The following is an 11,332-nucleotide window of genomic DNA, read 5'->3' as shown; positions in this document are numbered from 1 at the left end:
AATTCTGCAGGTTTTTCCTGAAGGAAAGCATTGTAAATCTACCCTTAGGCAGGTGTCACCGCAGTTTTTGAGCCAAAGCCGGGAGTGGATCCAGCAGGAAGTAGTGAGTCCTTTTAGATTTCCCATTACTTTTGAATCCACTTATGGCTTTGGATGAGAACTGCATTGACAATTTTCCAAAAATAACTGCTGTGACACCTGCATAAAACTGGTTGGGTTGTAGAGTGCTTGAAACGTTACTGTTCAGCTAAGAGCTGCTTTTCTGTGCAGGAAATGGGCTCCATAGACTTTCTATAGAATCAGTCTGCTGCAGCAGGGAGTGAGATAGGGAGAAGAGCGCTTAGGTTATCGTTGGAGATGAGAGAACTTACAGTAATTTGATTTGTCACACTTTTTGGCTGGGCAGTTGCTGACTTTAGCCTGCATAAATTAGTTCAGCCTTCAGGTGCTCTGGTGGACTGGAAAAGGTGGATACAGTCCTAGGAGAGTCACCTAGGACTGTATCCACCTTTTCCAGCCCACTGGAGAACCTGAACTAATTTATGCAGGCTAAAGTCAGCAACTGCTGAGCCACAAGGCTTGTAATGAATCGAATTACTGTAAGTTTGTGAAGTATATGCTTCACTCTTTATCTGCCAGTCAATTTTCTTTGCAGTGAATGAGGCAGGCCCCTGGGGAAGTAAGGGCTTTGATTCAGTTCATCAGCTTAGAACTTGTGACTGCAACAGTTCTCTGGACTACATGTCGAAAGATTTCTAAATGATCATAACAATCTGAGGCAGGATTTACACATTACGTGTTTTTGGAAAACTACCACAGCAGTTTTTTGAGCCAAAGCCAGTAGCATATTGAATAGAAAGATTTCTCATAAGGACTTATACTTTTTAATGGATCAATTTCTGGCTTGTGCCCAAAAAAATGCCTACTGGAAACGGTCAGACTAAAGTCATTTAAGTTTTCAGCTTAGCCAGCTACTTCATGCCACCATTCATCATTTTGTTAATGTAGCTGTTACATGCATAACAAGGTAATGATGGATGTTATTTTAGCCAAGGCAACATGCTAAGATAGCCATACAAATGACAACCATTGTATCTCCCAGCTCCCAAAATTGCTGGATTGGATGGTTTCAAGGAGTATGGCCACCTTGAAAGAAGTATCATGGGGCAAAAAATCCCCTATCCTTCAGATAGGGGATGTCTTAGATCGCAGGGGTCCAAGCCCTGGCTCTCCACAGTAGTGCGTCACCCCCCCCCCCCCCCCCCCTTATATAGCTCTAGGAGAGCCAAAAACTGCCAAACTGCTATCCCATACAGCTGAATGGAGGCGCCCCCCCCCCCCCCCCCCCTGCGATCTAACACTTAGTTCGGATAGGGGATACATTTTCTTTCATGATACGTTTAAGTTTTAACATCCTTTAGCTGCTGCATTTTTTTTTTAAGTGAAAATATTTAAAAAAAAAAAACAGGATTTTCAACTCCAAAATTTGGAGGAAATTTTCTTAGTGGTATAGGTGACAAGTAGAGGTGAGCGAACTTACAGTAAATTCGATTCATCACAAACTTCTCGGCTCGGCAGTAGACTTATCCTGCATAAATTAGTTCAGCTTTCAGGTGCTCTGGTGGGCTGGAAAAGGTGGATACAGTCCTAGGAGACTCTTTCCTAGGAATGTATCCACCTTTTCCAGCCCACCGGAGCACCTGAAGGCTGAACTAATTTACATAGGAAAAGTCATCAACTGCCGAGCCAAGAAGTTCGTGACGAATTGAATTTACTGTAAGTTCGCTCATCTCTAGTGACAAGATGAAACTGCTGAAGATTCTTGGTGAATTCAGTGGACATGTTCAACATGGGAAATATCTTGCTGTATTATGTATATATGTAATTTGATATGAGGATGAATTGAAATAAAGTTGTATAACGGCAAACATCTTAATTCATGACTGTTAATTTAGTAAACAGATTCCTTTCAAAATGCCTATATAAAATAGAAGTTGAACTATATCAGCGAAGTACAAGTATTCATGCTACATATAGTTACATAGTTTATAAGGTTGGAAAAAAATTAAGTTCAACCTAAAGCCCTATTGGGTTGATCTAGAGGAAGGGGAAAGCAACCATGAGGCAAAAAATTCCTTCCAGACTTCAATATGACGAACAGAATAAATCCCTTGATCAAAGTTCTATCCCCATAAATCTAGTATCAATAACCTGTAATATTATTTTCTAGAAAAACATCCAGACCTGGGCGTGTGGCCTGGATGCTGGTGTGAGCAGACGTGCGCTCTAGGAGCTTCTGCTGCTCTATACCCCTGAAAACGTACCCTTTCCCTGCTGGTCTTGCATGGCAGGGAAAGGGTGGCCGTAGCCTGAGGTTCTGGGTGGTGGAATGCGGCAGAGGTCTGGTGCAGGTGATCTTCTGTGTCCAGGCTGGTGTGGTGAGACCTCCTCTGGACCATCGGCCATCTTTACTGGTGGCCATAGCAGCTCCTGCCGGAGGGAAAGTGCAGCTGCTTATGTCACACTGTGAGACTGGGCTGGAACCTACTATGTTTCTCTGCTCTTGGCTGCCAGTTACTGGGGGTTGCTAAGTGAGTACATCTGGGCCTTGTGGTGTTGCATTGGCTTCTGCTCACTCCATACAGTCCCCCTTACTGCTTGCAATATCTACTAGTGACTTTCTAATAGCTCTCTGCGGGCCCTGATTTGCTGGGACTTGTGCTCTTCTTCCCCTTTATGGACTGGCTGGCCCTCTGTGGAGCCCCAACTGCAGACTCTATATCACTAGTGCCTCTCTGCCTGCTCTCAGTGAGGCCCTGACCTGTTTGGACTTGTGGTGCTTCTCTTGTGGACTGCCTCATCTGCTGGGGTTCTACTGCCTGCCTGCACTGTATACCTAGTGCCCCTCTACCTGCTCTCTGTGAGGCCTGGGCCTGCTGGGACTTGTGCCTCTGGCCTGATATATTTATAGAGGTGACCTGCACTCCTTGGACTGTGTTTCTGGTGCCTTTCTACCTGCTCTTTGTGTGGCCCTGTCAGTCATGGCTTGCCCCCATAGCAGGAACAAGATATCAAAACTATATGCTGAAGCTTCTCGGCCCACCTCTGATGAGGAAGCCTTCTCTGATGATGGTACTTCTGCTCCAGTGGCCCTTCTCAACAGGATCCTGGTGCACAGACCCGCTTGCTACCAAAGTTTCTGTGCAGACAGCAAAAGCGCTGAGCCAGTTCTCCAGACCCCAGGACTGTCCTAGGGGTGTTTCTTCTGATCCACCTGTTACTGTTTGAAGGGTCTCCGACTCCCCAGCAGCAGCAGTCCCCTGAAAGGCCTGTCTGTAATGCTACAGCTATGGATCATCGGTTCTCTGAGCTCTTGGCTGCCTTTACCTCCTGTTAATCCAGTTATCTGAGCTCTTGGCTGCCTTTACCTCCTATCAATCCTCTGGATCAACTCATTAGGCATATAGGTTGAACTTGGTGGCCTCTGGTCTTTTTTCAACCTTATGAACTATGTTGCTATCGTGACTAAAGTTGATGAAGTGCTGCAGGAGTCTGTTATGCTGCAACATGAGACCCAAAAGATATGTAAACACACTGAAGAAGTGGAGCGTAGGGTCTCTGCGGTGGAAGATACTTTACATCCTCAGCTGGAGCGGGTTGATTCACTGCAGCGCCAGGTTATGGGGGTTCTGAGTCACATGGATGATATGGAGAACCGTTTGAGGTCAATAACATTCGCCTTATGGGCCTGCCTGAGAAGGTGGAAGGGAATGATCCTGTTCTGTTCTTGGAATTGTGGCTGAAGGAGATTCTTCCAGTGGACATATTCTCTCGGCCTCCTCCTCCTGTTGGCCCTATACGCCCCTTCCTGGCCAAACTTCTCCACTTCAAGGGCTAAGATGCTATTTTTCGTGCAGTGCGTATCAAGGGTGAGGTCGTTTGTGATGGAAGAAAAGTGTCCTTTTATCCAGATTTTTTTTTTATGGAGCTACACAAGCAGTGGGTGCAGTTCACGAAGGTCCGGGCGAAGCTGTGTGACAAGGGCTACCGCTACTCGATGTTGTATCCTGCTCGCACCAGGGAGCCAGCTGCATGTCATCGCCGCCACAGCCTCTGTTGTAAAGTGACCTTCGGCTCCTGTCACCGACGGTTCCCCTGCTCTGCCCGGACAACAGTGGGTGGGCAGAGCGGGGGAACCAAACTTTAACCCTGCCCCCAATCTGCTAATGGTCGGTCACTTCTGACCAACGAATAGCAGGGATAGGAGGGTCCGGGTCACCGGAGACCTGTGACTTCACCTACCGGTGATTTGTGGCGATCGCCGACATGGGGTCTCAGGACCCCCTGGGCATTGGCACGGGATGCCTGCTGAATGATTACAGCAGGCATCCCGGTCCGCGGCGGGGACAAATTCCCATGGGCGTACAGGTACGCCCTTGGTACTTAAGGACCACGGGTGTATATGGGTATGCCCTTGCTCGCTGGTACTTAAGGGGTTAAACTTGTTTAGTGAGTCAGACATCATCATGGGGCAGAGTTCCATATTCTCACTGCTCTTACAGTAAAGAATCCCTGTCTGTGATGATGGTGAAACCTTCTAGAGCAGTGGTTCTTAACCTGGGTTTGATTGAACCCCAGGGGTTCGGCGGGGGAGGCCCGCCGGGTGTTTTTGCCTGGGCACATCCCTGTGTTCCGAAAGATGCTTTCGGAAGACAGGGACACCTCTGTTAAGTTCCTGCAGCCCCGTGTTTACTTTAAAAACGCGGGGTCCGCCGGGAGCTAGTGCACGCAGGGACGTCACTCACGTCCCATGCGTGTGCCAATGGCAACGGAGCGCGTCCGAGAAGCAAGAAGGACGCGCGCTGGCAGTCGGTAAGTGTTTACCAGCGGCGCGTCGGCTTTGGTGTTCCGACCAGTGATCCTCCGGTCCTACTATGGCCAGACCCGAGGAGCGGTGGTCGGAACACTGAAGTGGGGCAGTACACAGGCATACAGCCTCCAGCCATACTGTGTGGCTGGAGGCTGTATGTCTGTTGGGGAACATACTGCACCTAATGTGGGGGGAACTATACTGCCAACATAATGTGGGGGAACATACTGCCTGCTTAATGTGGGGGACTATATTGTACCTAATGTGGGGGAACAAACTGCCAGCCAATGGTGCAGATTATATTGCACCTAATGTGGGGGAACATACTGCCGGCCTAATGTGGGGACTATATTGCACCTAATGTGGGGGAACATACTGCCAGCCTAATGTGGGGGACTATATTGCACCTAATGTGGGGGAACATACTGCCGGCCTAATGTGGGGGGAACATACTGCCAGCCTTATGTGGCGGACTATATTGCACCTAATGTGGGGGAACATATTGCACCTAATGTGGGGGGATTATATTGCACCTAATGTGGGGGAACATACTGCCGGCCTAATGTGGGGACTATATTGCACCTAATGTAGGGGAACATACTGCCGGCCTAATGTGGGGGGACTATATTGCCAGCTTAATGTGGGGGAACATACTGCCAGCCTTATGTGGCGGACTATATTGCACCTAATGTGGGGGAACATATTGCCAGCTTAATGTGGGGGAACATACTGCCAGCCTAATGTGGGGGGACTACATTGCACCTAATGTGGGGGAACATACTGCCAGCTTAATGTGGGGGACTATATTGCACCTAATGTGGGGGAACATACTGCCAGCCTAATGTTGGGGGAACACTGCCATTGTTGCGAAAATGACATGAGAGTGGCATTTGCCAAGGTAAAGCCACGCATTTCTGAACTGGTCTCTGAAAGACAACAGCAGAAGTCACACTGATTTGCAGTAAATATTCATTATGTTTTTGTGTGAAAATCATGTTTTCATGGTTTTGTTCATTTTGTGCACCTATGTATAAATATATACCTCCTATGTTTTGAATTTGAAAAAAATCATATTTTATTTTTCCAATTAAGAGGGGTTCGGTGAATGCGCATATGAAACTGGTGGGGTTCAGTACCTCCAACAAGGTTAAGAACCACTGTTCTAGAGGATTACCCCTTGTCATGGTTACCGGCCTAGGTATAAAAAGAACACTAGAAAGATCTCTGTACTGTCCCTTCATATATTTGTACATTGTGACCAAATTCCCCCCTATATAACCCCAAACTTGATAATCTGTCTTGGTTCTGTAATCCTCCCGTACCGCCAATTATCTTTGTCACCCTCCTCTGCACCCTCTCCAGTTTAGCATGTCCCTCCTTTTACATAGTCGTCCAAAACTGGACACAATACTTCATATGTGTTCTGACTAATGATTTATACAGTGGTCTCTCAAGTTACAATATTAATTGGTTCCAGGATGACCATTGTATGTTGAAAATAGAGATGAGCGAAGTTACAGTACTTCGATTCTGCACAAACCTCGCAGCTCGGCGGTTGCTGGCTTTAGCCTGCATAAATGAGTTCAGCTTTCAGGTGCTCCGGTGGGATGGAAAAGGTGGATACAGTCTTAGGAGAGAGTCTCCTAGGTAGGGATCGACCAATTTTCAATATTCACGATTTTGGGCGTTATCGGTATCGGCAATTACCTTGCCGATAATGCGCCGCACCACCCACCGCGACCGACCCGCCGCCCCCCCCCCCCCCATTTTCTCCCCCATCCCCGGTTTTATAATTACCTGTGCCCGGGGTCCACGCTACTTCTGGCTCCTGCTGCGTCCTGCGTTACGCTGTGCGCAGTGAATTGACATCACCGTCAGTGCGCACAGTGACAGCTCAGGAGGACGCCATCGGAGCCAGATGTAGAGTGGACCCCGGTAATTATAAAACCGGGGATGGGGGAGGTAATGGGGCCATGGCGGTGCGGACGGTCGTGGTGATAGGACTCAGGAGGACTCCCAGACAGGCAGGGGGAGAGAAGCGGGCGTCGGCCTATGGCACCGCAAAAGCCGCTGCAGTTCATTGATTTAAAGCGCCCGCTTTAAATCAATGATCTGCAGCGGTGTCGCGGGGGGATAAATAGCCGATGACTTATACCGGAATATCGGTATAAGTTATCGGCTATCGGCCCTACCCTTCACAGATTATCGGTATCGGCCCTACAAAATAGATAACGGTCGATCCCTACTCCTAGGACTGTATCCACCTTTTCCAGCCCACCGGAGCACCTGAAAGCTGAACTAATTTAAGTCAGCAACCACCGAGCTGCGAGGTTCGTGCAGAATCGAAGGACTGTAACTTCGCTCATCTCTAGTTGAAACCATTGTATGTTGAGACCATAACTCTGGAAACCTGATAATTGGTTCTGAAGCCATCAAAATGTCATCCAAAAATAGGAAAAAGTGAGAATTAAACAAAAATATGTAGATAACTAATGTAGATAAAGCAAATCCTTGCATATAAAAGTAAGAAAGTGCTGCTGGGAGCTGTAAATCACTGTCTGTGTAGAGGACAGGGGCTTCTTCAAGGTTCTGTACAGTACACATAATGGGGGAGATTTATCAAAACCTGTCCAGGGGAAACGTTGCTGAGTTACCCATAGCAACCAATCAGATCACTTCTTTCATTTTCAAAAAGGCCTGTGAAAAATGAAAGAAGCGAGCTGATTGGTTGCTATGGGCAACTGCACCACTCCCTCTACACTGGTTTTGATAAATATCTCCAAATGGCCTAAAAAAGTAAAATAGAGCTGCCCTTACTTGGTGTCCAAAGGAGCAGCTCCCTGTGACATAGGCTAAGAGTAGTACAGAACATGTAATACCTCCCTGTACTGTAGGGGGCGCTACCAGACAGGAATTCAGTGCATGCACTTCAGTAATATAGGTGTTTTACCAGTGAATGCCCATTCTTATTTGTCAGTTCTTCCAGCCATTGACATGTTTCGCAGATCTGGACTGTCTCTAGTATTGTATGTTGAGTCTGGTTTCAAGTAACATTGGTCCAGAAAAGACCATTTTATGTTGAAACTATTGTATGTTGAGGAAATTGTAAGTTGAGGGATCACTGTACAGAGGTAAAATTATGTTCCTGTCATGAGCCTCTATGCGTCTCCTGATACATCACATGACTTTATTAGCCTTAGCAGCCACTGCCTGGCACTGGTCTCTAAAGTTGAGATTACTGTCACCCACTACCCCAAATCCTTTTCGGTAGAAGTTTTACCTAATGTCTTATTACTTAGCACATCATTGTACATGTTGTTTCTACAGCCCAGCCTTACATTTTTCTTCAATAAACTTTATTTACTATGTCTGTGCCCAAGCCTCCAGCTTCCCCAGATCCTTCTGGTAATATTATGTTCTCCTCCTCTGTAGTGATCATGTTACCCAGTTTAGTGTCATCTGCAAATATAGAAATTCTACTCTGTAATCGCTCTACAAGGTCATTAATGAAGTAGTGGACCCAGTCCTGACCCCTGTGGTACCCCACATGTAACTATCACCCAACCAGAGTAAGTTCCATTTATCCCCAACCACTACTTTCTATCACTGAGCCAGTTGCTAACTCCTTTGCGTCCCATTATCCTCATTTTATGTACTAACCTTTTTTGTTGCACATTATCAAATGCCTTAGAAAAGTCCAGATACACAACATCCACAGCTTCACTTCGGTCCAATCTATAACTGACCACCTCATACAAGATGATCAGATTCCTGACAGAACCAATCCTGCATAAACCCATGTTGTTGCTTTATTATTATGTTATTTTCATTGAGATACCCCAGAAAAGCATCTCCGAAAACCTTCAAAAATCTTACCCACAACATATGTTAAACTTACAGGTCTATAATCCCCAGGATCCCTTTTTGAATATTGGTACCACATTTGCTAAGCGCCAGTCCTGTGGAACACTCCGTCATAATAGAATCTTTAAATATAAGGAATAAAGGTCTGTCTAACATTTGTACAGGGTGGGCCATTTAAATGGATACACCTTAATAAAATGGGAATGGTTTGTGATATTAAGTTCCTGTTTGTGGCACATTAGTATATGTGAGAGGGGAAACTTTTCAAGATGGGTGGTGAACATTGGCGGCCAGTTTGAAGTCAGCCATTTTGAATCCACCTTTTCTTTTTTCAATAGGAAGAGGGTCATGTGACATCAAACTTATTGGGGATTTCACAAGAAAAACAATGATGTGCTTGATTTTAACATAACTTTATTCTTTAATGAGTTATTTACAAGTTTCTGACCACTTATAACATGTGTTCAATGTGTTGCCCATTGTGTTGTATTGTCAATGCAACCCTCTTCTCCCACTCTTCACACACTGATAGCAACACCGCAGGAGAAATGCTAGCACAGGCTTCCAGTAGCCGTAGTTTCAGGTGCTGCAGAATGGGCAAAACAAAAATTGGAACAGGACCCTAAGATTTTGTTCAGTGATGAGGCAAACTTTTATTTGAATGGTAAAGTAAACAAACAAAACTATTGGTCTGACACTAACCCACATTAGATAGATCCCTCCAAGACTGTTGGAACACAAAAATTGATGGTATGGTGTGGTATATGGGGTACAAAGATAGTGGGGCCATTCTTCATCAATGGAAACCTCAAGGCCACTGGATATGTGAAATTGCTACTTGATGATGTGTTTCCCTCTTTATGCAGTAAAGCTGGCACGTTCCCTGAGTTTTTCCAGCAACATGGTGCACCACCACATTATGGATGTCAGGTCTGAGCATTCCTAGATGAACAATTTCCTGGAAAGTGGATTGGTCGTTGTGGGCCAGTTGAATGGCACCCAAGGTCACCTGACCCCCTTAGACTTTTATCTTTGTGGTCATCTGAAGGCAAGAGGGTTACATTGCCAATCCAACACAATGGGCAGCCCACAGCACATTGAACACATGTTATAAGTGGTCAGAAACTTCTAAATAACTCATGAAAGAATAAAGTTATGTTAAAACCAAGCACATCATTGTTTTTCTTGTGAAATTCCCAATAAGTTTGATGTCACATGACTCTCTTCCAATTGAAAAAAACAAAAGTTGGATTCAAAATGGCCACCATGGTCACCACCCATCTTGAAAAGTTTCCCCCCTCACATATACTAATGTGCCACAAACAGGAAGTTAATATCACCAACCATTCCCATTTTATCAAGGTGTATCCATATAAATGGCCCACCCTGAACTTAATTCCTGCAAAACTCTTGGATGGTTTCCATCTGGGCTCAGTGATTTGTGTGTTTTAATGTTAAGTAGGCGCTGCACTTTTTGTTGGGACAAACAAGTAAGATTTTATTACAAGACTGGAGGCAAACTACTCAGGATAGCAGCAAGGTATTAACATAAGATATAGAGAAAAAAAAACATTACATATGCAAATTAGGTGCATCAGATAGCCAATCAGAGGCCAGAACAGGTGACATAAGGTATGGTAAGGTACAATACTTCCTCTTTGCTGCTCTGCAGATAAGTACCTCATATATTTGCTCCTGCATATATTTGTTTTAATTGTATTTACATTATAATTGATATTTTTTCTCATTAATTTTTTCATTCCAGTGTTAAACCTGTTTCATTTCACATACTTATGTTTCTTTATTCCCATTTTGGTTGGTATATTTATTACCATTACGCGTTCTTTCCTTTTTTCCTATATTATCCTATTATCATTCATTTCTTATCTTTCTTGTAATTATCGCTTACCCCCTTTTTTTCCTATACCTGCTGGTATTTACTTATTTCTGCTTCATCTATTCGGCCATTTCCCTGCATCGCTGATTTCCGGCAGTTGTCGGTGTTCTCGCGATGCCTGCGCGCTGGTTATCAGCTGTTCGCGCTTTTTTATTTTCCCCCTCACCGTGACTGACCTAGCTTGTCAGATCCTGTCAGTAAGCGTGATGCACCATAGCTCCATCCTCCTTCAACGACATCCCGGCTGTTTTTGTGTAAAATTCCTCCCCCATACTTGTGAAATTACCAGTTTCCTCTTTTCTTATACTGTGGCGCCACCTACTGGTGTCTTTTAGTATATTTCTATATATTTTTTCTGTCACAACTGGATTTATCTGCCATATCTATATATATATTGTTCATTTTCAGTACCTCCATTTTCATTTATTTTGGAGGCATAATATTAATATAATATTCTTTAATATTTTCTATTATATTGGTTACAATATTTACAATTTATATATATATATATATATTAACCTCTTAAGGATGCAGGTCATATCTGTACGCCCTGCGCCCAGTCCCGGTATTTAAAATGGGGTCACGGCATGACCCTGCATCATACCTGGTCAGTCCCGGCGGCTTATGATAGCCTGGACCTTGGGCTAATTGCGCGATGCACCGATCATTGTGCCGCGCGCTATAAACCCTTTAGACATGGC

This window comes from Hyla sarda, chromosome 3 (genome assembly GCF_029499605.1).
Source record: "Hyla sarda isolate aHylSar1 chromosome 3, aHylSar1.hap1, whole genome shotgun sequence".
Classification (NCBI taxonomy): Eukaryota; Metazoa; Chordata; class Amphibia; order Anura; family Hylidae; genus Hyla; species Hyla sarda.
Note: the sequence above shows the minus strand (reverse complement) of the source record.